The 25,700-nt window shown below is 44.4% G+C and overlaps 1 long non-coding RNA gene across 1 annotated transcript; it reads left to right on the top strand.

Annotated features, from left to right (window-relative positions):
* Nucleotides 1-159: 159 nt before the first annotated feature.
* Nucleotides 160-24,446, top strand: LOC137666591 (uncharacterized). Its single transcript, XR_011048670.1, has 4 exons — nucleotides 160-574; nucleotides 1,101-1,192; nucleotides 19,182-19,390; nucleotides 22,694-24,446. It is a non-coding gene; the product is annotated as an uncharacterized lncRNA (long non-coding RNA).
* The last annotated feature ends 1,254 nt before the right edge of the window (nucleotides 24,447-25,700 follow it).

Raw genomic sequence — 25,700 nt, 5'->3', positions numbered from 1 at the left:
AGGCGGACGAGGCGAGGCGGCGGCCCCGCTGCGCGGCGGCGGCCCCGGGAGCGCGGGCTCCGTCTGCTGCTCCCCTCGCCCAAGATGGGGCTCAACTTCTCCTGCGCTGCACTCTGGGAAGGGCGCCGGCCACGCCCCCCGACGCGGCGGCGTGATGACGTCACGCCCCCGCCGGAGCTTGGCGGCGGAGGGAGGGAGGGGGGTGAGCGGAGCGTGCGGTGGCAGTTTGGAACGTGCCACCGCCCGTCAACTTCCAACCGCCCCCCCACCCCCCCCCCCCGCCCTGCGTGGGTTGGTCGCTCCCGGTTGCGCGCGGCGGTGGCGCAGCCCCGGCCTGGGGAGCGCGCGTCCCCTCAGGAGCGCGGCCTTCACCCGCCCGCCTCGGCCGGGGCTGCCCGCGGGGCCCGCCCCCTTTTTGTCCATAAATTAATCAAGCAACGGGTGAATGGCGATTGCCCCGACGCCATAAGAAGTTATTTCAGAAACTCACTCCTCTTAATTGTTAAAACCATCATCGTTTCCAGCCTGAATTTATTCACGGCCAATTTCTGGTCGTGGTTTTATATTCGTGACGGTAACCAATTCCCTGTTACTTTGCTTTATACGAGGGCATGTAGTGATAGGACGAGCAGTAACGGTTTTAAACTGAAAGAGGGGAGATTTAGATTGGATATTAGGAAGAAATTCTTTGCTGTGAGGGTGGTGAGACCCTGGCCCAGGCTGCCCAGAGCAGCTGTGGCTGCCCCCTCCCTGGCAGTGTTCAAGGGCAGGTTGGATGGGGCTGGGAGCAACCTGGACTGGTGGAAGGTGTCCCTGCCCGTGGCAGGGGTTGGGACTGGATAGGCTTTAAGGTCCCTTCCAACCCAAACCATGCTATGATTTTATTTCTCATAATTCAGCGTTGTCTTTCCCACGGTGATTCTCACAGCCCTGCTCTGCGTGATTTGCAGTTTGAATCAATCCCTCTTATAGACAAGTGAGCAGAACTGCACACAATTGCCGATGAGGCACAGCTAGTATCGCATCATAGCACTGCTTTTTCACTGTCTATTTCCACTGTTTCCTGCTAGATCTTCTTTTGTTGTTTCGTTTTTCCACAGCTATGTCATACTGGTGGTTCATCTCCAAACCATAAGGAGCCTACCTTTAGTGTCTTCAGGTGCTCACCTCTCATAAATCCCTGATATGATATGTAAGTGAACTTTTTATTATATCTCATTTCTGTTATTCCAGCCACCAATGTCATTAGGGTTTTCCTGTGTGATATTCCAGTCCCGGTTTGAACAGTCACACCTTGCAAGTGTACCATTAACCCATCCCTTCTTTTGTGTAAGGTTACAAAGTGCTTTCAAGACCAATTCTAAAATATGGAAGATCCCCACTACTAGCTTCCCTTCAGTTCAACTGTTCCCTGTAAGTTGCAGAATCACAGAATCAGTTTGGTTGGACAAGACCTTTAAAATCATCGAGTCCAACCGTTAACCCAGCACTGCCAAGCCCACCACTAACCCATGTCCCTCAGCACCACATCTACACGGCTTTTAAATCCCTCCAGGGATGGTGACTCCACCACTGCCCTGGGCAGCCTGTTCCAATGTTTGACAACCCTTTCAGTGAATAAATTTTTCCTGATATCCAATGTAAACCTTCCCTGGCGCAATTTGAGGCTGTTTCCTCTCGTCTCATCACTTGTTACCTGGGAGAAGAGACTAACACCTGCCTCGCTACACCCTCCTTTCAGGTAGTTGCAGAGAGCGATAAGGTCTCCCTCAGCCTCCTTTTCTCCAGACTAAACCACCCCAGTTTCCTCATCTGCTCCTCATAAGACTCGTGCTCTAGACCCTTCAGCCAAGTTCTGATTTATTTTGCAATTTTGTGTGCTAATCCATCTCTTCTGTATCTGTTTTCAGTAATATTTTCCAATATGATATCATGCCAAATACTTCTCTAGCTTCAACAGAGATTAAACCTACTGCATCAACAGTGTAAGAACTCATTTGTGTTAGAAAAGAGTTTTGAGTTAATCTGGCACGAGCCACGTTGGTAAATTTATCCATTAAAATCAGGCATGCTGATTACATGAGCCTTTGGCAAATGCCTTTCCACTTCTCTTTTTTTCAACTTTAATTTGAAGTTCTTACCAACCGTGCCAGCCCCAATTCCCCAAAACTGATGCCAGAGGTGTCTGGGTAAGTGTCCATTCATGTTATTAGCATCTTCCATTAATCAGATATTTCAGACAGTCAGAGCCTCCATCCTTGAACTTTGTCTTCATCGTCCTGTCACAACTTCTCATTTCTTCTCAGGGAGCAAGGAATTCCGATGATCACCCAAGTCTCCATTTCTTTGAGCATTGCTGTCATTTTCACCAGCCTGGTATAAATCAGTGGGGATCTGATAGTGCTGATGATCAAACGTAGCAGGTAACCAGCGGGGTTTTCTCCATTAGCCTCAGGTCAACGTCCCACAGTCTACGTCCTGCCAAGTAACAAACCCCAGCTTTCCTAGGTATACTCTGAGTAGAGGGCTGTCCCTTCATCTGCCACCATACACACTGAGCAGTCTCTTTTGAGTCCTGAATCTCAGGTTATACCCCCTTTGTTCTGCTTTTGGTAAAGTATTCTGTTCTGTGGTGCCTCATTCATTCTCCTTATGTGTGTAACAGCCTTGGTTTCCGTGTCTGTGTGCAGACAGTGTGCCAAGACTTGCTTTTCTTCTCATCTTCCTTGGCACTTCATCTTCTGCCTACTCCTTTTTACGCTACTATGGATCTTATTTTTGATTCTGTTTCTCTTTGTACTAGCTCATCCCTTATTATTTCCTGTCCTCATATTCTTCAAAGTCTGCCTTCTAGAGTTTCTTCGTTCTGCATATGTTAGGAGATGATGAACTGTCTGTGCAGCACCCTTTTTCCTTCTTAATGATTTTTAATTCCCATGTGAACTCCATTTGTAATTCTTGGGTTTCCTCCTGGTGTACAGGAATTTTCGCTCCTGGTATGAGTTCTGTCAGACAACACTTTCTGGAGCAGCTTCTACCAGGTACCCACTGGAGGATAAAACATATTCTTTATCTTCTGTTTGCTGCCACCTCGGCCCTCTGGTCAAACCTACCGTATTAGATTTCATCTTTTCTGTCCAACCCTGACTTTGAAGAGGGAATAAAGACAATCCTCCAAACTTCCTCCCAGACAAATTGCCTCCAACCCTCAATCCTTTGTTTCCTGCACCCTCTTCACTGCATGATTTCAAATATACAAATGTTAGAGAGGAAATGTAGTGTACACAGTACGAGATCTTTAAAAATGAGTAATATCACCTTAATACCAAATTGCAGTGTTAAACTTTGTCTTTCAATCTAAGAACTGTCTCATGCCCATGAGAAAGTGTACTTTTGGCATGGGCATGAGGCGTTAGACCTTAAACCTGCCATTAGCCCAGGAACTATTACTCCTTGTTCTGCAAGTCAACCAAGTATAATCTGATAGAAGAATGGAACTCTGTATTTGAGCAGAGAGGGCGATGCTGCTTTGGCAAGTTAAGTTTCATTTTAACAGTCAGCATGTGGATGCGTCTGGGAGTTCCTAAATTAGTCACAACAACAGTAGATTAAATAGCCAAGGGGAAGTCATATGGCCAAAGATGTATAGTAATGCAATATATTATACAGCACTGCTGTTTATACCACAGATACCGAGGTCAGCAGGAGTTCTGTCCTCTTTTTTTTTTTCAGCTTAGGATGAAAGCTGTAGGGAGGTGAAGCAGCTGGGATTGTACATGGCATTGGGATCCATTAATTTGTCACTGTTGTTCAGAATAAATTAACATTTGAAATTATAAAATTCTAAATCCCAGATTGAAAGTCATTTGCTAAACCCTCCATTCGTGAAGTGTGTAGATATGAATATTTTAACGTAACCTAAAATGTAACGAGGAGTGGGCTATTTGGCTGACATTTAGTGTGGTCTACCAAAGGAGAAAGGGAAATTAATAAAAGGGTAAAATAGGGAAAGGATGAGGAACAAGAATGAACAAGATAAACCGATTCACTAACAAAACAGAAAAGTTTCTGAAAAGTCAAGTATAAAAATTGCTACAGCCCACGGCCAGGTTAGCCAAGATATACACAAATAATCCACACAATGGCCTTGGCAGCATTACACTGATAATATTTTTGCAAGGTTGAATTAGTGCTGAACAATATTCTAGTATGTTGGGCACAAACATACTGATATTTTTATTAAGTGTCAAGCATGTATATAGTCCTCTTTTGCCTTCAAGAAAAACATCTGCCACAGTTAGTTAAAAGAAATTCCCACATGACTCCTGTTTGAGTTTCTGTGAGCGTCAACTGTACGGGGCACTCGTGGTTTCTGTGTGCATGTATGCACGTTCCTGTTTTTTCAAGATCTGGCAAGGACAGAGTTAGCAGGCAGTGGTGAGGGCAGCAGGCTCCTTTCCAGTGCTCCTATGTGTAATTCTTCCACACTCTCTCCCTCTCCTTCTACCATTACACATTTCACTAGGAGGATCCCTTGACAGAGTTTCAGTAGCAACGAGAGCTGTTGGTGGCTTTCCACACTTGTGGTTCTACTGTTTGGGGACTGCAGGTGAATTTACATATTTTGGCATTTAAGGATCATGCACCAGACATGCAAAAGACACGTGTCTCCCACAAAATCTGTCAGGGAGCAGAAATGCTATCACAGATGATAGAAGACCAAAAAGCAGCTCCTCTGTAGAGTGTAAGCTATAAAGACTCAAACACTGACCACATGTATGTATCCAGTGATAATGTTAATAAAATGTTCTGCTGCTTTGTTTGTTCGTATGATTTTACATGGGCAAAAGGTGATCCTTCCCACTGCTTGTAGCTTAAATCTGTATATCATCCAGACAGGAATAAAAGCTGTACATTAAAAACCCTAAACACAGAGTTTACAGAGGCACAACACATGCTCACATCTAGAGATACATGCATGCGCATATAAAGATGTTAATAGGTGTATATGTAAATTAAATTTTTAAGATCCCTAATGATAACAAAAACACAATGTTTTTTAAAAGAAAGCTGTAGGAATTATCAAAGGGGGTTGGACTATTTATTGGTATCTAGAGTTCATGGGTTCAAATTTCTTAGCCTTTAACAACATTAGGTGATTATTGTTGAAGATTAAACACTAGCCTGGGGGATGCAGTGTGATCTAACAGAGAGGGCGTTTGCCCAAGTATCATGTGGAAGTCAGTAGGAAAAGTTCAAGGGATTAGTTTAACTTCAGTCTTACACCTAACTTGGTATTTATCTGCAGTGTGGCCTTGTGCAAGTTATTTTTCCCCCCTCTTTGTGCCTCCTTTTTCCCCTCTCCCGTCTATCAGCCTGCCTTGTTTGCAGATGCAGAGGTCTCCAGGGTTCTGCCTGCCTTTTTTTGTGTTGAGACCTCAATTTTGGTCAGGCTGTGTGATACTGTCTTAAATGGACAAGTGATAAGCAATTAATTTATCATTAGGTTCTTTTCAAATTTGAACAGACATTTAGGAGTTACTAAAAATTAACCTTTCACGTGCATGAACTGAGTTTTACCAGTTTGGTATTTTAAGAGTGCACTCCCTTTCAGGTGACTCTTGTATCAAGATCCTGGGTTAACATCTTAAATATTAAAATAAACAGTAATATCTGAAGTTCCTTTCCTTCACTGTAAACTGTACATTTTCCAATTTATTAAACTAGTGGTGCTAGACAGTAAGACATTTATCCAAATTCTTCCTGTTTTTAAAACTCATCTAAATTACCACAAATGATCTCAAACCAAACTAAGATGCAATGGTAATTTGAATTTCAAGTCCTTTTGAATTTCAAGCTGCAAGACATTGACTGCAAGACCTGGAAGACAAATTCCAGGTTACAGACTGCTGGAGAGAAGAAGGACATAGAAAAGGGCAAATGAGTTACTTGAATGTCTAAGTAGGATTTTTGCATTTATAAAGGCCACTAACTATCAAGAGAACCAGCGCACAGTAGCTGCAGTATTTAGCTTTAGGCTCTTCTTAAAGTCTCATGTGACAAAGAACGTGGAAAATTCCTCTTTCCTGACTCTAACAAAACTGCTCTTTTTTTGTCTTTGCAGTGTTCATTGTCTTCTATATGGAAAATAATAGGCACTAAATACAGCAACTAATACAAAAAAATTAATATGACCAACAACTGGGAACAAATGGAAACTGTTACACACATGGAAACACCTTTAAAGTGCAAAGAGAAATGAGTGTTACAAAATCTCATCAGCTGTTGTTAGCCTGATCCTGACCCCTTTCAAGTCAATGGCAAAACCCATTAAATATCAGTGGGAGCTGGGTTTTACTTAACTGAGATATGTCAAATTCTATGATGAACATTTATACAGATCAAGGGACCACTCTTTAGCATAACATGCTGTCTCCGTTCAGCCTGCACCCTGGGCTAAACATGACCAGTTGTTCTATCACCCCATCTCCCCTCCCCAGCTGAGAAAGGGAAGTGGGAAAAAAAGGGAGACTCATGGGTTAAGATTTAAACATATTTAATAAAATAAGAAAACCAATATCAATACTAATACAAAAGACACAAAATTATACTTAGCCCATGGAGCAGTGGCAAGTCCCTCCAGGGATAGTAACTGTTGAGGAGAAGGAGGGAAGGGAAGGGAGAGGAGAAGAGAGCAGAGCAAAAAAAGCCCCCATCCCCAGCAGCTTCCCCATTTATAGTGCCCTGAGGTCAATGTCCCAGCACACACCTGGGCCAGCCTGGGGCAGCTGCCCTGGGTTTAACTGCTCATGGCCTCGATCACCAGCCACAGCTGGGCACACACTGAAACAGTGTGGGACAGAAAAGTGATCCTATACATTTTATCCCCTCAAAGCCAGGACACACGCTCTTCTTCCGTACTCTCTTGTGCTGCACCTGACTGTGCTGTTTGGCTGGGAGCAGTCTGGGGCAGGACTTTTCCTCTCTGTAGCGTAACGTGTCAAAGAGCATTGTGCACACCTAAAGAATTATGTGAATAATTTAGGGAAATTACAGCATTAAAGGGAACAGTTGCTCAAAGAGTGCTGTTTCACCAGGGGAGTCTGCGGTTATCTGTTAATAAACTAGTTACAGTCAATTACTTCTGGGCTGTGTAAGCCCCTGTGTGGTTTTCATCTGTTTGATTTGGCTGTTCTCATTTACATAGCTCTGCTCAACCTTGCGCTCTGCTGTATTTTGAATCATTTGTGGTTTAGAGGCAGAAAGAAGTATAAGCCAAATCTGAGCTGTAGATCTGGTTTAGAATTGTAGTAAGTTCTTGATGCTGAAAAAAAAAAGTATGTATTTTGAAGTGCTTATAAGACAACTACCATGTGTTGCACTAGCAATGAATTATTGCTGCAGGAACAACATTTTTAGGGAAGGCACAGAGCAGACCTGGGTTTGGTCCGTAGTTTAAGAGCCAGGAAATAAATCCTGGCTTTAGGATAAATAAGTCTGCTTAGTCTGTCTTTTCTTTCTCAGTTTGAACATGAAACAGTTTGTAAACTGTCTATATTTAGTTAATACAGTGGAATGCAATGAAATGTAAAGACACACAAAATTTCTTCAATTTGATGTATAAATAGATTACAGCATTTTCAGCGTTCCAGCCTTATGATCAAGTGGAGTCCAGATCAGGTTTCATTTAACCTAGTTAAAAGAGCAATGCGAATGGTTTCAGATATCTTACATGGAGTTCAGCAGTGTGTTCCCTCGTATATCTCAAGACTAATATCAATAGTGGAGAAAATCCAGATCTCTCTGATAGACTTTGTATGTCTTATATAGTTCAGTTTGGCGTGAGTGTATTTTAATGGGACATTTCAATAATTCATTGCTGGATTTCCTGGAATCTAGGTTACTTGTTTTTCTGAACAATTCTTTGAAGGCTAAGTAATCACTTTATTTTGTGTATAAACAATTATTCAGGTTTTTTACCAGCTGTATCAATTACCTCTTTGTGTTAAAAGCATGAATAATGGCAGGGCATTTATTTTTTAATTAACATTGGATGTTGTCTAAGCAAAAAGAGGTTGTACACCAATTTCAGATAGCTAGTCAGATACTTTAAATAACCTGTGGCATGACTTGATCTATAGTTACAGATCAGTTTACTGAGTTCCTAAAGCGTAGGTCCTTATGTAATATTTGTAGCGTAAGAGTAAGAGGAAGCAGGAAGCAGAAAGATTGCCTGTTTTTAAGATGAGAGTAGTTACAGAATAGACATTAAAGCGATTGCAACTCTATGATAATAATAATATTTAGATGGCCTATTTAAATAGACTTTCCAGGGAGTCCTGATCGTTCGGAATGGTGATGTCTGTGCTCTGCAACTAGCTGAGACAACACTCATCTCGTTCAAGTACGTGAGATACTCAGGTTCAAAGGTGAGCCTGTACCTATGCCCCTCACATTTCACTTCAACACACGCAGTGCCTTTTCTTCCCCTTTTTACTTGTTAAGCATGCATTCACGAGCAAAGATTAGAGCTGGATAAATAAAGGTGTGTGGGAACTTCTACATATTTAGGTTCTGAGTAATTTTTGACAGCTCTATTGCTACCATATCGTGTGGGATACTCATTAGCCAAAACTGGTTCTCTGGCTTTTTTTTTGCTTTGGAAAGAAAACCATGGATTCACCTTTGGAGCTTATTAATGTCAGACCGTGCTATTCTGTTGCAAAAAGACAGACATTTTCTTTTAATTTACTCTAACAAGCAACTGTTGCTTCCCCTTCTGCTTAACAAGGTTTTATTTAACCATACTGTGAGTCTCAGGTACAGCTGTTAATTCTATATTCTATTTATATCAACGGCATTTACCTGACATTAATGGTTGCAAAAAGTAAATAGTAATGTGCTGAGAACATGGAAAACAAAGTATGGTTTCTGGTGTGCCAAAGCTTCATCACTGAGCATATTTTTCCTTAGTGGTTGCCTTGCTGTAATAAACAAAGTTAAGGGCTAGGTCATTTTATTAGTAACAATTCTATATTGATGCATAAGAAAATTAATTGCTGTCCTTCCTTTTCAAAGGAGGAAGTTGCTGTTTTGCTGTAGCAGGACATACAAAGCCGTAAAAAAGAAACAAACAAATTTTGGTTAGGAAAAACAAATAAATACATTTATTGATACTACAAAAAAAGTAGTTCTGTGACATCCAAAAGTGCAGTTCTTATGTGGTTGTTTAGTTAGTGACAGAATTAGAAGGAACACTGTGACTTCCTTATTTGTGGATAAATTTACCGAACAGTGCAAATATTATGTGGAATTAAGTCTTGGAAGTTGTGTTGCTCTCCAGTAAAAACGTACAGAGCTGGGTAACTGAAATTAATCCCAGCAGGCCTACGTGAAATGCAGGAATCAAGCTTGAAATCCGTGTTCAAGCAGAATTCCCATCAAAATCCAGTTTGGAAACTGGTGTCAGCAAGCACTTAGCAAGTTTTAGCAATGTCTGTTCCCATGAAGAAGTTGTTTCTAAACGCTTTGCTCTCTGTGATGCAGAGATTCATGTTTTCTTCTTCCATTAAAATGGAAATGCACTGCTGATGATTTATCTTAAACCTGAAATGCTGACACAGCCTGTGGAATTCTCAAGAAGTTTTTAGTTGGGTCTGAAATGGAGATGAACACACAACCAGAGCGTTCGAACATAGCGTGTGTAATAACAGTTGCTGGCACTGCAGTGGGGACAGTGGATCCTTACTGCCTTTCCCGTAGTGCAGCACTGTGCTATGGTTTGGGTTTGGCAGGAGATGACGCCGAGATTAAATATCACTCTGAACGCCGCCTGAAGTTGCAGACATCGAATTGTTATGACTGGTTCTTTTAATACTCTTCCAAAAGGAAAAAGTGTCAGATGCATTTCTATTAAAACCAAACATGGTTTGGAAAAATAGTAGAAAGTAAGAGGTGAATCCCTCTCTAACTGAACTGCAAGATTTCCTTTTACTTCACCGTTGTGGTCACAAACCTGTGAAGATAATATGCTTTGATTTGGGAAAGGGCCCCCCTAATAAAATGAGACATTAGGCAATTATTATGTGACGTGTTATCCAATATCTCCAGGGAGATTTGCTCTGTGAAAATATATGGACTATTTTTCTCTGAATTAGTAAATCTTACACTTGTCTATTCACCTCTGTTTTTTCACCTTTTCTCTCTTCCTCTTTAGAGACAATAACAATTTCAACTCACGTAAGTGTGGTTCCCTTGAGAATGGTTCTAAAATGCTTTTGGAGTTATTCTACCCCTTGAATAGCCCTATTCTAGGTCAGCACAGATTTGGCCTGTGTTTTTCGTTTGTTTTCTTTTCCTGTTTTTATATAATGTTTGAAAAATGGAAAAAAAAAATCATCTTCCCTACTTAAGTAGTAGACAGACAGGGTTAGATTATTGAATACCTGAGTGCTGTAGATTTCCCTCCGTGGACAATAGTATTTGTTTGCACTGGCTGATACTCACACTCTCCAGATAACTCACTTCCACAGCACATAGTAATGTACACTCTGACTAATTCAGCTGGTAAGCAGTTTTGTTGCGGTCTCTCCAGTATAGGAGGTTTTGGCTTTTTTTCAGCATTAAGTCATACATAATTTTGAGATGATATAGCCATACAAAGAGAAGATCAGCTGAAGGAAAAGGGAAGAGGTTTTTCTGAGTTTCCTAGTCTTTCAGCATTAGCACCTTCACTTTGCATTACGAAGAAAAGCCAGTCAGTTTCTCACTTGTTTCCCCTCAGTGAGACACTCAGATGATATATCCTACTCTGAATCGGGCACTGTCTAGAGCAAAGATCCCCTGTTGTTTTTTTTTTCATTTTAGGACATTTCTACATCTCATTATCTTGGAGCTGATTTTTTTTCTTCTCATCTGGTGCCAATAACAAAGGGCAGAGACGATAAGTGAAATCAATTCTGTGTTACAGAATGGCAGGTTGCACAATGCTGTACAGTAGGTCGAACAAAATTCTGAGAGGAGGTCTGCAGCAGTCCTCCAGATCTCCAACACCTTGATGGGAAAGTTTGCCTGCAAGTCACATGGCCCTTACACCATAGTCCTTACTATTTAGCAATGCTAATTGACTGCTGGTATGTATAAACCGATGAGAAGATGTTACTGTCAGAGTGTGGGTGGCCCTTGTGCTGTTTCAGTGTAGGGGTTTGTCTTGCCAGCAATGACAGGAGATGGTGGGCTTGCTCCTGCTCTCTCCTCCCCTGGTTGAGGGTGATTGTGGGAAGCAGTTCCCTTCAGTGAAGGACACACAGGGCATAATTCTTGGTCTGCTGGTTATATTGTGCTTCAGTGAATCAGAGTTTCTCCCCAGGGTGATACTGGGGTGACTCTGTCCAGTCATAGTCTGCTCCGGATGAAAGATTATCATATCATCAAGGTCTTTGCAAGTACACATAAGTCAGAACAAATTGGAGGAGATAAAAATGATGGTGGAAGTATGATGCTGAAATATAGAACAACAGGGCAGTGGAACTGTATTTTTATTCTATGTAGACCAATATCACAGTTAACCTGGGTAAATATTTCAGTATTTACTCATGTGGTGAAAGACTTTTATAATGGTGAGTAAATATACAGTATGATAGATTTAGCATATGGGAAAGTTCGTGGTGAGCTCTGGCAGAATATGAAGGTTAAGCAATACCAATATACATGCAAGTAGCAGAAAGGGGGTTCAGATTTTTTTAACGTTAAATTATGCATGCAGGCACACTGTTCAAATTAGCATGACAGTATACACATAATAATTTATTTGAAATTACTCTTTTCAAGAGTGCTGACATATTCAAGTTTCTTAGTCTGTAGCTGTGGATCGTAGAATACATGTTGCACTAGTCTGTTGTTTCTGCATCTGTGTCTTTGCAGATGCATTGACACCAGATAGGATATGGGGGGAAAAGTGATTCTGAGTGCTAAATCACTAAAGGATTTTTAAGCCCATACTTCTTTGTGTGTTCTCAGACAAGAAGGGAAACAAGGTTCTGCTTATACCAGAGGGGATGCAGAGCAGAAAATTGGAAAGCTGGAGATAAGTTGTGCAAGGAGAAGGGAAATGCTTTCAGTTCCCTCCCACATTTTCTGGTTATTATTTCTTTCCCTATCGCATTTGCTTTCTCATTCCTGCTTTCCCCTTTGCGTGTGTGGCAACAGGAGGAAATTCGCCAGGTCCCTGGTGTAACATTCTCCACTGGCGGTCAGTGCTGCTGACCTCCACGGAGCTGCAGGGGCTTCCCAGAGCTGGTGCTCTAGTGCTCGCTCATCAAAGCTCTAGAGCAGAGCGCTTGGAGCACTGCAAGCCAAGGTCTTCCTGCATTTAGGTCTCGGCAGCATAACTGAAAACAGTAGTTAGCTCTGGGATTTGGCTTTGGCTGGTGTTCACAAAGATAAGCTGTGGGATGTGAAATAAAGTCCGTAACAGGAACCTGACAGGGACTTGTGCTATGCACCAAGAAACCCCAAGTGACAGTTTAGTGTGACTTTACCCCGTAGAATGTGTAATGTGTATTCCTTCCTTCCATGACTCATATACAGTTGCACGTAGATAGGAACCTTGTAACCCTGTTTTTGCTTTGTAAATCATTAGTCTTAATACCTTTTCGCCTCATCTTGCTGAAATACTAAAATGAAAAACCACACCCTCACAGTCCCCGCTGAGCCTCATTCCAGCCTGGATGAACTCCTCTCTGCAGGGGTTACTGGCACCAGCCCACTCAACTGGAAAAGAAAAAGCTTTGACACAGCAGTGATGGTAGGATCGTGACTGCAAGACAATCCTTCTGCCTTTATTTTGATGTTAGGTTTATAGGGAATAACACATGGTAAATTAAGTCAATCAGGGATCTACAGATACAGAGCAGAAAAAGCTGGGTAACATACAGCATAGTGACATTCTGGTCTGTAAAGAATCTATCTAGACAGGATGCTAATTCAAATGATAAAAAAATTTTTAGTGATTAAAGTGGGTTCAGGGGACAGAGATGAGCCTTCTACAGTTTTTCCCAGACGACACAGAACCTGAATTACAAGCTCACATCACAGCTCTGATAATGAGTAAACCTGAAAGCACTTGTCTGCAGTCTCCTCCATGCTGTGTCGCAAAGAAAAAGTATCAGAGTATCTTGGAAGGCATGGAAGTTAAAGATGTGTTGGAGTTTTATGAGCTCATTTTCACAGGTTATAAAACAAGAAGAAAAGAGTAATTCAGCAACGTTTTTCTTCACAAATTTTGTGCCAGCAGCATCCTGGGCTCAGTCAATCAAAGGAAGTGAGTGTCTCTCTCTGCTCAGCTCTCCTTTTGGCCACCCCCAGTGCAGAAAAGACACCAATAAACTGGAGCAAGTTCAGCAGAAGGCCACCAAGATGGTCATGGGGCTGGAGCACTTGCACTGTGGGGAGAGGCGGAGGGACTGGGGCTTGCTGAGTCTGGAGAAGAGAAAGTTTCAAGGGGACCTAAGAGCAGCCCTGCAGTACAGACAACGAGGTTATTGAGAAGATGGCATCAGGTTCTTCAGTGCTGTGTGGTGGGAAGGTGGGAGACAACAGGCATAGGTCTAATCAACAGAGATTCGGACTGGATATAAGGAGAAACTCAGCTTGAAGGGAGCCTGAAGGGAGTCAAGCAGTGGAGCAGGTGACCTGTGTGCAGTCACCACCCTTCCAGGTTTTCAAGACCTTTGGGGGCTTTTTTCTGCAGCTGCTGAAGTCCTCTTTTTAGTCATAACAGAGTTTCTTTTAAAAAAAATGTGAAAAGTGAAGAAGATTTAATGCCTAGTCCTTCAATGCCCGAGTCTGCTGAAACACGGTGAATGGTAGTAAGTGGCTTTGGCAGTCTTGTGTGGTGGATTGCAAATGGCACCAGGAGTAAGGAAACACGTTCCAATCCTTGTATGGACACTAATTCATTCAATGATATCAAGCAAATTTCTTCATCTCATTACATCACAGTGACTCCATTTTTGAAATAAGGCTGATGAATATCCAGCGTTGTTAATCGTCTCGAGATCTGCAGTTATAAAATAACAACAGCATAGGCAGATTGAGGATGACAAATGATCCTCAGGTAGTTTCGTGATCCTGGCCTATGGCAAAAGCTTTATGTTGCCATGATAGTTTATTCAGTAGCCTGTAGCAGTTGCTAAGTAAGCACTATAGATTATGAAATACCTAATACTCAGAATTAAAAACTGTGGAAAGATTTATCAAGTTCACCACAAGACCTCTCTAAAGGCTTCCTCAGTTTCTTGTTTGGAGAGCGTTTTAAATTCATCACCATCATCATTATTTTTATGTTGCTAATTCCCAGAGCCCTGTCCAAGTTTTATGCATTGAAAAGAATAATTGTGTTATCCAAGTAGGTCTTCAGAAACTGACTTCTTCATTTGCTTGTTACTCAATATGTATGGTCATTTTGTGGGTGTTAGGGTCTGGCCATAGATACAAAACCTGATATTCATCACTGTTTTATCTAGGTACTATCTAGCTTAGCTTTTCACTAGTACTTACAAAACGTGATTCCATAAAAGCTTTTTCTCATGGCATGAGAATGTTCATGAATAAGGCTTATTCATGGGAGCAAGATGTACAGGGCTGGGCCCAAAGGTAGCAAGTACACTGAGGTTCTGCAGCTTTTGAAAACGCTGAGCTTGGAAAATAGGTCCTGAACACGCAATCCGAGGCAGTCTCTGTGAAGACAATCCTTTTGCAATGAGACATGACCCAGATGGGTGTCAGAGGCGTGTTCGCCACTCACCAACATTAACTTCAACTCTCACACGTGGCGTGCTGAGGGAGAGCCCAATGTTTCTGTATTAAATTGGAGGAGAATGGATGCGTTCCTGTTTCTAGGATCAAGACCATCCAGGCCTTCAAGACATTGTCCAGTGGCTTTGCATTCCAGCAAACGCAACAGCTCAGTCCTGACAGTGCCAGCGTTACAGCCCCTCTTGGGTGCTGCCTGCTCTTGCCTCCGGCAGCCCCGTGCGTGTGGTGGCCTCACGGTGTGCGTCCAGCAGCAAAGCTCCTCCATGGTCTATGGCAGCGTGGCTGCCCGTACAGGCACACGCAGCAGAGTCTGCTGCCGGGGACAAGCTCCGTGCCAACATCAGCTTGCCAGTTTGCTGCCCGTCAGAGCTGGATGCGCCCTGGCCGGACTCGGAGCTGGGCGCAGGGCTGCTTCCACTCTACACAGATTATAGTGCTGCAAGCTTGCTACAGAGAGCAAAGGTGCAAGATGGAATCTGATCCTCTGGACATTGCCAAAGTGAATAAGATTTAAAGGTATGCCTTACCCACACCAATTCTGAGCAATTCCCATCCTTAGTGTAAACCTCTGTATGATACAACATCTTTTCCCTAACCCAGGACATTCCTTTATAACCATAGCTTTGTTTTGCACACATATGTATGCCTCTAAAATTGTCTCTTTCTGTGTAAGGAACACATAAAACCCATGAGGATGGTATTCATTTTGGGGACATGTACTTATACCTTGGACCAGACCAAATTTATAAGCCTTAGGGGTATATAGTGTAGCTTTCATCCAAAGCTTGATTTTATTTTCAATTCTGTTGATGAATTTACTGAACTGATCTCAGAGTCACAGGGCATGTTAGCTGGATGGCTAAAATTTCTTCAGAAAGGCGTTTGTGTATTTAGAAGGATAACAGTAATATTCACAGTGACATCAGTAAGGGTTATAAAAACAATTAAAGAGTTTAGTTAAGGAATTAATACATTACCACACAGAATAACAAATGAAAAGTGGGAAAACATGATTCCTCTGTGGAGGTTTTGCACAGCTGCCTCCCACTATTCTGCTTTCCTCTCCCTGGCTGATCATCGGGGCTGGACACTAGGTCGTATACCTCACTTTAAGGTGGCAGAGCTCCTTTGCCCACCAGGTGGGCAAGAACCAAGCAAATGTGGTCACAAAGACCTTGCAGTCCCTCATAAATATGGTGTTTCACTGAGGAGCATTAATGACTATGGTAAAAATATAGTAATGAGCAGGCATTTAAGTTCTGGGGAGGTACGTGCTGTGAGCTCGGCTGTTCCGTGCTGTGGGAAAACAGCGTGCTGGTTCTCCACCACAGCCTTACCTCGAGATTGCGTGTGCGTGTTTGCTCCTTCCAGTTTGTTCTTCCAAGCTGCGCAGACAAGCCCTCAGTTGCATCCTCCCAGAGCAGGAACAATGTGTTGTCATGTCTTGCGGTGACTTTGTAATGTGGAGAAACTGGCATGGGGATGAGATCACGCTTGTTCTGTTTTCTGACCTGAAGGAATGTAAACCCACTGACCTCATATACGCAGAAATTAGCAGCAAGTGGTCTTATGAGGTGCCACCATTGCCTCAAGAAGAAAAGCAAGCTCCTCAGGTAGGCTGACCCTGACATGAGAGGTGGCCCAGGGGTGGCCCAGAGTCCCTCATTCCCTGGGCAGGCCCATGAGAAGGGACCAAGAACAGAAAACCTGGCTACCGCGTTAGTTACTGCAGAGGACACCCCAGAGGAAAGAGTGTGACGGGCAACGGAGTGTCTGGAGACCACCACCTGAATGCAGGTGAGCTGTGGGAATATCTTCTGAACGTCTGAGACCCCAGTGACCTGGATCCATCTCTGAGCAATGCACGGAAGGAACAAGCTGTCCATGCAAAATAATTGCTGTTGCAGTCTGGGACCGTGAGAAGCTGGTTTTAACCTCTCATCATACATCCTCATTTTCTCCTATAAAGTTGGGTGCTCGGGCAGCATAAACTGGACTTGAAAGGTAGAATTGACTTGACTTTATCTTGTCCAACTCTAGTTGCCTACAGTGTAGGCAGTTGAGAGCAGGGTGCTGAGGTTCCCAGGGTGCTCAGAGGATACCTTCAGCAGCATTTAGGGTAGGGGCATGTAGGTGTAGACTCCTTGGTGGCAATCACTTATACTATATAAGAAGATTACAATCCCTGAGTAATCCTATTAATTAATATAATGAGGTATATTAATTCTAATGTGCAGAGAGAGCTCCCTGCTCCTGGTGCACAGAGGGTGTTGCAGGGTAGGATCAAGCAGGGGAGGCGCATGGGAAAGTCAGTTTTGTTGCAGCACCTTCTGCGGGAGTGACCCGTGGTGAAGCGCTGACCTTGCAGAGGGCTGTGTGCCCCCAGGCCGGGGGTGAGCTTGGGTGGGTCAGTCTGATAGCTGGATGATGGTGTGCCCCCCAAATATTTTTTTCCAGTTGAAACAATACCTGATTCTGGATTTGCTTTCTATCAGTTTCCTTTGTCTGGTGAGGTTGGGTAAAAAGCTCTACAAGCAAATAAATAAACAGAATTATAATATGTACACATTGTGCTTAAATATAAATTATTTATTAGTATAATTCAGCTCCAAAAATAAAATAATCTCTTACAGAAAACTAAAATTTATAAAATGACTGTGATATAGCTACAGGGAAGGAAAAGTTGTTTCTGCTCCAGGAACAGAGTTTTTGTATTTCCATAAGAATCCACTTACTAACCCAGTTCAGTCCCCACTGACTAGAGACGTCTAGGGAGCAAAGAGATTATCATTTAAGGAAAAGGTCTCATGAGGATAATTTAGAAAGTGAGCAGCATAATAAGAGACCTGTCCGTTACGACTACAGGTTACTCTCTCATCCCAAACCAATCTCTCAACCCCAACAATTACATTTTCAAATGCCTTCAAAGCAAAAGCAAGCATGTACTGAAAATGCCACGAGAAAACATTATAAGGTCTGTCCGTTTGCATGCTCTGGATTCATGGAAGATGCTTCTGCACCTCTACAGGATATGTTTGTGCTATGCCATAAATTATCCAGCTTTACCTTGATTTCAGAAGCTGTAACCAGGTGGCTCATGGTTCAGATCTGTATTAGGCTGTAGCAGTGAGAAAAAAACAAACAACTGTTCTTGTGTTAGACATTTTAAGTGCTTTTTAGTGATGTTGAACATCCAGACAAGCCAACATGACTTTGAAAGCTACTGTGGAAAATCATCGGCGATAATATGGCCAGACACACAATTATAAACATGTAAAATAAACACAACTGGCATTTTCTAAATATGCTTCATTTGCTGTGCATCACACGCATTTCAAAGGATTCACAGATGTGCTATGAAGAGTAAGCTTGTATATATAGCAAAATTAAAAAACAGGTCATAGTTACAGGCAAAAATATCACTTCTGCTTTAGGAATGAATAGCTGAGGGTCACTACACCGCGTTGTACGTCCCCACGGGCGGAGTTACCGACTCCAGGGAGGATAGCTGTGGGAGCAGAGGGATGGCAAATCAGGTCCAGTTTTTGTTTGCTTATTCTAGCATAGATCCTCCTTAGAAAGGCAAGAAAAAGGCTCTTTATTCCTGCAAAACTTGTGGCATTATCCTCTGTGACCTTGGTGAGGGTGGGGAGTTAATAGCAGACCCTTTGCCCAGCTGCTCCCCGAGGACCCGGCCCAAACCCGGGCACTCCTTCACTGAGTTACGCTGACCCCCAAACGCAAAGGGTTATTACTGCATCCTCTTTCTTAGAAAGAGAGGCACAGAATTCGGGGGGGAGTTAAAAGGTTTGGCCGTGTTCCCACTGAAGCTGCTTGAATGCCTAAGACTGAATTATCTAGGGAGTGTGACAAAAGCCTGACAAGCCTGGCAGTTTTAATTAATAGCCTCTGCTCGGCTGTCGGAATCCAACGGGGCTGCTGACACGGCAGAGAGCGGACAGATCAGCCTCTACTAACAGCCTGTGCAGACGCCTTTAAGGTTGTAAAATATACGTTTAAAAACATTTACTTAGTCATCTGCACAAATCCTGGAGTATTTCACAGATGCCCAGGTTTGTATCTCAACTACAGATTTCCTTGAACAAGATGCTCAATTTAAATCCCTAAAACAAGTCAAACCTGACGCAAAAATGATTAATTATTGAACAAAAAGGTATCACCATGACCATCTGTGAATAAAAAGAAGGGGGGAGAGGGGAGTTTCACCATTGGAAATACCAAATTCACAGTTGTAAGGTCTAATGTGTAGGTTTGGGAGTTTTTTAATTAGATGAATAATAGATTTTGGAATTGCTACAATGACCACTTAACATGGGTTTGGGTGCTGCTGTTTTGTTTTGCAGTGACAGAGATTTCCACAGGAGAAAAACGTGCAATCCCAGCCTAAAATCTCCCCTTGCAGAGGCAACGTCTTCAGCCTCACCCTGTGCCAGAACCGTCCGCCTGCTGGGCAATGTCACCGAAGCGCTTGCAGCTGCCAGTGAAAGCACACCAGCCCCTTTCCCTCACCGCAGGGACGGCAACGGGGATTCCTGCGGGGTCTTCTCCGACGGTGAGTGCCGAGCTGCTCAGCAGAGCTCCCTCGTGTAAGAGCCCACGCTGCTTCATGTGACACACGCGGTGTCACGGACAGGTAACGGTTGTGTCTGACCAGGCTGAACCTCGCGGCGTTGGCGTTATCTCAGGGTTAGCAGGTGAGTTACTGTGGGTATGTTCCTGCTTCATGCTGGAGCAGCGGTGTCACGGAGGGAGCTCCAGGCTGTTGGTACCCCTCAGGGCATCCTTACTGCTGCTGCCTTCTTGCTTTGGAGAAGGTCCCCTCAATGTCGTAGCCCCTAAAAGAGCTTTTCTTTGTGGGAGAAAGCAGATCTGTGAAAATCCTCAGGCCAGCCTGGGGATCCCCCATTTCAGGAAGAAGCCGTAGAGCCTTTGGGGAACAGCCTACGCCTGTCTTCTGCAGGCTGGGGAGGAAAGTTTATCTGTGTCTCCTGAGTGGGTACCAAGTGATGTGTACTAACTGATGTGTACTAACTGATGTGTACTAACCGTGTCTGTGGGTAAATACAGCAGAGCACACCTCCAGCTCAAAGGAGGTGAGGTCAGCACAGCAGGCTGAGGGAGCAGAGCCAAGCTTTAGCTCACAGCTGAAAGAGTCTGGTCTCCTCACAGCCAAGGACAGTGACCATGCATGGCTTGCACCACTGCGGAGTATTTAGCCAGTGGTAAGCAGACTCTTGGCAGCAAAGAGAAAGCAAGTGAAAAGTGATGGAAATAGGCCTTCAGGTTAGTACTTCAGTCTCCATACCATCACTGAGAGTGAATTCACATACCCTCAGCCAGGGAATTTTCTTTCATCTGCATAGCTGTGTTGAGAACCCCAGGGTAATACAGGGTCTCCCTGCCCACACCTGCCCTGCATGAATGCCTCTTGCGTGGCTGCCAGGAGATTTTGGAGGCTGTGAGCCTATGGTGAAAATTGGGTGGGTCTGGTTTCCCTAGTCATCATGTTTAGTATTACACATGCCATGATGATGAAGCACTGTAAATCATGAGTCTGCTCGCCTTCACTGATGAACCAGTCATGCAAAAGGCTCTTTGGAGTAGGAATTCAGCAGAGGCATTTTACATCTGTCAGAAGTAATTCAAGGGTATGGAGTGAGTCATTGGGAACGGCATGAATAATCAAGACTTCATTTTCAGTAAGACAAAGCCATGAACTTTTGCCTGGCACATCAGTGGGGATCATCTTCCCTGTGTCAGGGATTGTGTTCTGGGGACGGATGCTAGCAAAAATACCAGAAGGAAGGATTTTTTTTCAGTGAAAACAGACTGGCCACTTTTCAAGTGCAGTTTTGTGTGTGCCAGTATAGCATGGATGTAAGACTGCAAAGCTCAGAGTAGAAAATAAACCCAAGAAAGCAGGCAAGCCTTGTGCTGGTGTGTGGTCAGAAGAGTTTCTGCTGTAATCAGACAAGTAATATCACATCTCAAGGTGTGTCAGCTTCCTAAATCAAATCAGTATTGCAGTGAACCAACACAACAAATCCACAGCCTCAAAGCAGGCGTGGGTTGGGATCAGTCCCAAAGAAAAGCCCTTTCCTACCACCAGGTCATTCTTCCCTCGGGACTGCAAACCTCTGCGTAGCCAACAACAGGGGCTCCTCTGCCCCAGCAGCCTCCACCTCCTGAGCGTGCCCCTGGCTCCCTGTAGCCCTCACCCAGGGCTAAACAATAACAGCTGCTCTCTCACCCAAAATCCCTTCCCTGACCAAGGAAGGGAGTGAGGAAAAGGAGGGAGACTCGTGGGTTTAAAGTTAACCAGATTTAATAAAATCAAGAAACCAATATCAATGACAATCCAAAACACACAAAGTTATACTTATCTATAGAGCTGCAGCAAGTTGCTCCAGGAACAGCAGTCCTTGGGAATTACAAAAAGGAAGGAGAGCAGAGAAAAAAAAAACCAACAAACCCCCACCCATCCCCAGCAGCTTTCCCTTTTATAGTGAAATTGATGTTAGTGATATAGAATACAGCTGTGGGGCAGCCTGGGGCAGCTGCCCTTGATCACCACAGCTGGCCACTAACTGAAACAAAACCTAACAGAAACTTGCTTCTATACATTTTATCCCCAAAACCAGGAGAGCCCCCACCCCTCTTTCTTCCCAGGCATCTCTGCTAAAGGCAGCTCTTTTGTGAAGGGGCTGAGGTGAATCTGTCAGCAACGTCTTCCTGACCATAACCAGGTTCTCCAGATGTGCACCTCAGCCTGGCGTGACCCTCACAGCTAATGGTCAGCAGGACCCGCACGTGCAGAAAGGTGACTGGAAGGAACCGAGGGTAATCAGTGAACACCTCTCCCACCCAGAGCCCAGGGACACCTTCTCTACTGTACAAATCTAACAAACTGTTCTTGAGATACCACTTCTTAGATTTCTTTTTTTCCAGAACAGAATAGTGTTTTAATTATAATCAGGTAACATGTTAGATAAACAGCTAATAAGTCTAATTAATGGACAGAATGAATAGTTTTGAGAAGCAGCTGATGCCAGGTAAGCCTTAAAAATAAAGGATTAAACTAAAAATCAAGGCAGAAAATTTGAGATTAGAACAGCAAAATGGGAAATGAAATCAGCCTGAGTGTTTTAATATTCGTCAAGGACTCAGAGCTTTCCCTTGCCCCGGTAAGAAGCAGAGGTTTGTGTTTCAAAGAACTGATGGATTAACTATTTTTTTGCCCTTGGCCAAGGCTAGAAAGCTGCCAGGCACTGCTGGTTCCCACTTGCTGAATGGAAATGAAGAGCTTGATTTTTTTTTTTTAAAGACTGCAAATCAAGCAACAATAGGAGCTGTGCTGTTCTGAGCTTTTGATTTGCTGCACCACATAAGAATAACGAGAAGGGGGGAGGTAGGATCGTTTTTCAGCTGGCCTGTGCCAAGGTCCAGAGTCAAGGTACCCTCCAGGGCTCAGGCGCTGTGACCCCCAGCTTGTTCCGTCAGGGCTACCAGGTACTGCAGCCCCTGGAGGACAGAGCTGTCTCTGTCGCAGGAACTGAGAGCTGGAAATACCAACAGCACATGGGAACTGGGGACTTGGTAAATGTAGGAGGCAGGAAAAGCTTTACAAGCTGTGAAAAGGCTGGGAGAAAGCTTGCAAGTGCCCGTCACAGATCAGAGGAAGATGCATTAAGTGATGGACATCAGCTTGTGTATGTGTGTAGTAAGGTGCAGAGGCTGTCACGTCAGATCAGGGACTTCCAGCACTTATTTTCTTTATGTACGTTGTAAAATACTTCCAAAAAGTACTGGTTAGGCAACAGGCTCATTGACCCTTTCTCTGTTCTTGCAAGGGCAGAGCCACCGTGGGCTGAATTCATCGTGACCGCACTCACCAGCACTTCACAGGACTACTGGGTCCCGCGTGAGTCAGACAGTGAACGTGAGCGCCGGGAGCGCGGGCCCAGGGAGAAGGCATGTCTGGGAGCAGGGCAAGGAATGCAGAGGCGTGTGCTGGAAGGTGTGGCAGGTATGTGTGAGCTGTCAGTGACTGCGCTGAAGAAACCCTGGTGAAACAGAGGTGAAGGAGGCCAAGAACTGGAGCACAACCCATGCTGTGGTATCAGCTGGAGGACTCACCTGCGGCTGTGGCAGCTGGTGCAGGTTCCTGGCATGGAAAAGCTGTTCAGCAGCAGTGATTCTGAATCTCACACGCTAGCAAAAGATATGAGCTGCCTTGTTTTTATCTTAATTTTCAAAGGCTTTATAATGCTTTGCACAGTCACCCTGTCTTTCGTTTGAGACTTCACTGGACAGGGCATTCACAGCTATTACCACCCTCCACAAGGCCTCTGAATCTGACCTCCTTGTCACCCGCTTACACGCGAGGAAAGGCAGCAAAACTAGGGGTTTAACTTACTCTGATGGCAGGTGGGTAAAACTGAGTAATCTGGTGGATTAAATGTGGCATAAACCCTGTCTAGCATTCGTGAAAAGCTGAAGTTCTGCAATTTGAAATGTACCAAGTCCATCAGACTGTGAGCCAAAGCTGCGGCAGGATCTGAGCCCACCCTTTCGGCCCTGCCACTGAGCTGTGAGTCTCTCTGCCCTCATTTCACGTGCTTCAGCCGGGGCACACCAAAGGGACCTGCACAGTCCGTACGTGACCGCTGCCCTGCCTGCCCACGCTGCCTTGCTGCAAAGAACGACTCTGAACTATGGGTGGTCAATGTTGCACCAAAATTGCTTCCACCCAGAAAGTCTGGGGCCATTCGCTGCCTTGGCTCTCACAGTCCCCCTCGGTGGCCCCACGCTGTGGTGAGGGGCTGTGGCACCCTCCTGAGAGCAGTGGCAGCACAGCGGTGGGCACGCCAGCCACGGTCAGCGCGTCGCACCTGGGAACAAGGTACGCCGTGCCTGGGAAAGGCACCAGAGGCATAAATGGTCTTTCCTAACGCCTGGCAGTTGTCCCACCCAGGCGTCACCCGCTTCTCCCGCAGCCAGAAGGAGGGACAGGGATGGTGCCGCGGGCGGGGGAACAGCTGCGGGCTTGGCCACGTGTCCGACCAGCAGGACACGATCAGGCATGCTACCCACAAACGCCCCCGGGTACTCCAGGCAGGAGACATGCTGCATCCATCTCCTCGAGATTTTCAACATTTTCCATCCCAAAGACTTGGCCAGGTGATTGTTGTTTGAGGTTTTGGGTTTTTTTTTCTCTTTTTCTGTGTGGTAGCTTAAGGTGTTTACTACCAGACAGGATTTTTGGTCCCTTAAAAAAGGCAGCCAGGCTCAGCTATGAAAGCAGACATCCTCAGTGGTTGCACCGGGCGTCTGCAGACTTTGGGCCTTATTTTTTCTCTCTGTCACTAACCCAGGTCTTGGGTAATGCCACAAGGGCTTTTCGTTTGAAACGTGAGGTATGTGCCAAATGTTACCATTGCCATTCAAAAAAGGGCTGCTCTGGTACAGTCACCATGGTTTAACGTTTGGTTATTGTGAAAGCCAAGACATGCCATCCTGTCCCCAGTACGGGGTCAGCTCTGAATCACATCCTTCAGTGCCAGGAGTGCAAAGGAGGTTCTCATCACTATGTATGTCAGTAATAAAGTTTTCTGGTAATAAGTGAGGGGTCTAGAGGCTCCTAGTATTTGTCTCATGAGTTCTTTTGTTCACATGGGCTGATCCTTGGACAGCTGCTGTAACACAACAGTTAGCCATTCCTTTACAGGAGCTTTGCATACCCCTACCAAGGGGAAATGGATGTCATCACAGCGGGTGTCTGCTGCGTCCCGGCTTTTCTGAGCTGAACTGATTTGTGTCAGCTGAGAAGAGTGAAGCTGACCTGGTCTGTGGACAGTGCCCTAACACTGCAATTGAACTCTAAATGCATGCACGTGGGGTGTGCTCTCGGTGAACACTAGAACATCCTGTGCTACTGATTTCTTCCAGGTTGACTCATATTTAAATCTCACTGTTGCAAGAGAAGCAGCACAAGGCTCGTCAGCCAAATGGTTATCGGAGGAAGAGAGAAATCGGTTTAGGAAATATGAATCACTTGAACTTCACAAAATTCCTGAATGGGGAAGCTGGGACTCAAATATAATATAAAAAAATCTGCTCAGTACTGGAAACAAGCCAAGCCCTGTGGCTCCTAACCACAAGACTTCCCGTCTTCATCTAACTGAAGGTGCTTGCTCATCGTTCTTGGGGAAGATGCTCCTCTCATCTTTTTTGTTCACGTAACAGTGCAAAGGCAGTCAGCTTTGTACGCTCTGTGTCAATGCAGTTTGTGATGTGAGGAGGAAGCAAACTAACAACTCCACCATGTGTTCTAGCAAAGGCCAAAGAAAATTCAGTGTTGGAGCTAACGTTATAGAATGATGATTTCCCGGTGGGATCCAGTATATACAGTGATTACAAAATCACCTGCTTTGGTGAAAAGGGGGATTATGGTGACTGGTTTGAAACCGGCTACTCAGCCTGACCAAGCAGCTTTATCCACTGCAGAGATCACAGAGATTTTTATCACAGTGGGATTAAGGCATTGATTTACATCTGACAGTAAATTAAACCGAGATGAGTGATGCTGTAACCACCGCCAGTTTCCTGCCTCGACTCTCCTGGATGTTGCTAACCCTGGAGGGAAAATGCTGAGCAGGACTTGCAGCAGCTCCTGACTCAGCACGGCTTACAGCCCAGCACACTGAAGATTACCAGCACTTATGGCAATGTATTGCAGTAGCAAGAGTTGATGATGAAGAAATGCGTAAGACCCCAGCGAAACTGAGTGCGAGGCAATACAACAGCAAACTGTGTTTAATGTATGTAACTGTGAAGTGATGCAACCAGAAAAAATTACAGCT

The sequence above is a fragment of the Nyctibius grandis genome, chromosome 8, assembly GCF_013368605.1.
Source record: "Nyctibius grandis isolate bNycGra1 chromosome 8, bNycGra1.pri, whole genome shotgun sequence".
In the NCBI taxonomy this organism is placed as follows: domain Eukaryota; kingdom Metazoa; phylum Chordata; class Aves; order Nyctibiiformes; family Nyctibiidae; genus Nyctibius; species Nyctibius grandis.
Note: the sequence above shows the minus strand (reverse complement) of the source record. Positions and strands in the feature narration are given on the sequence as shown.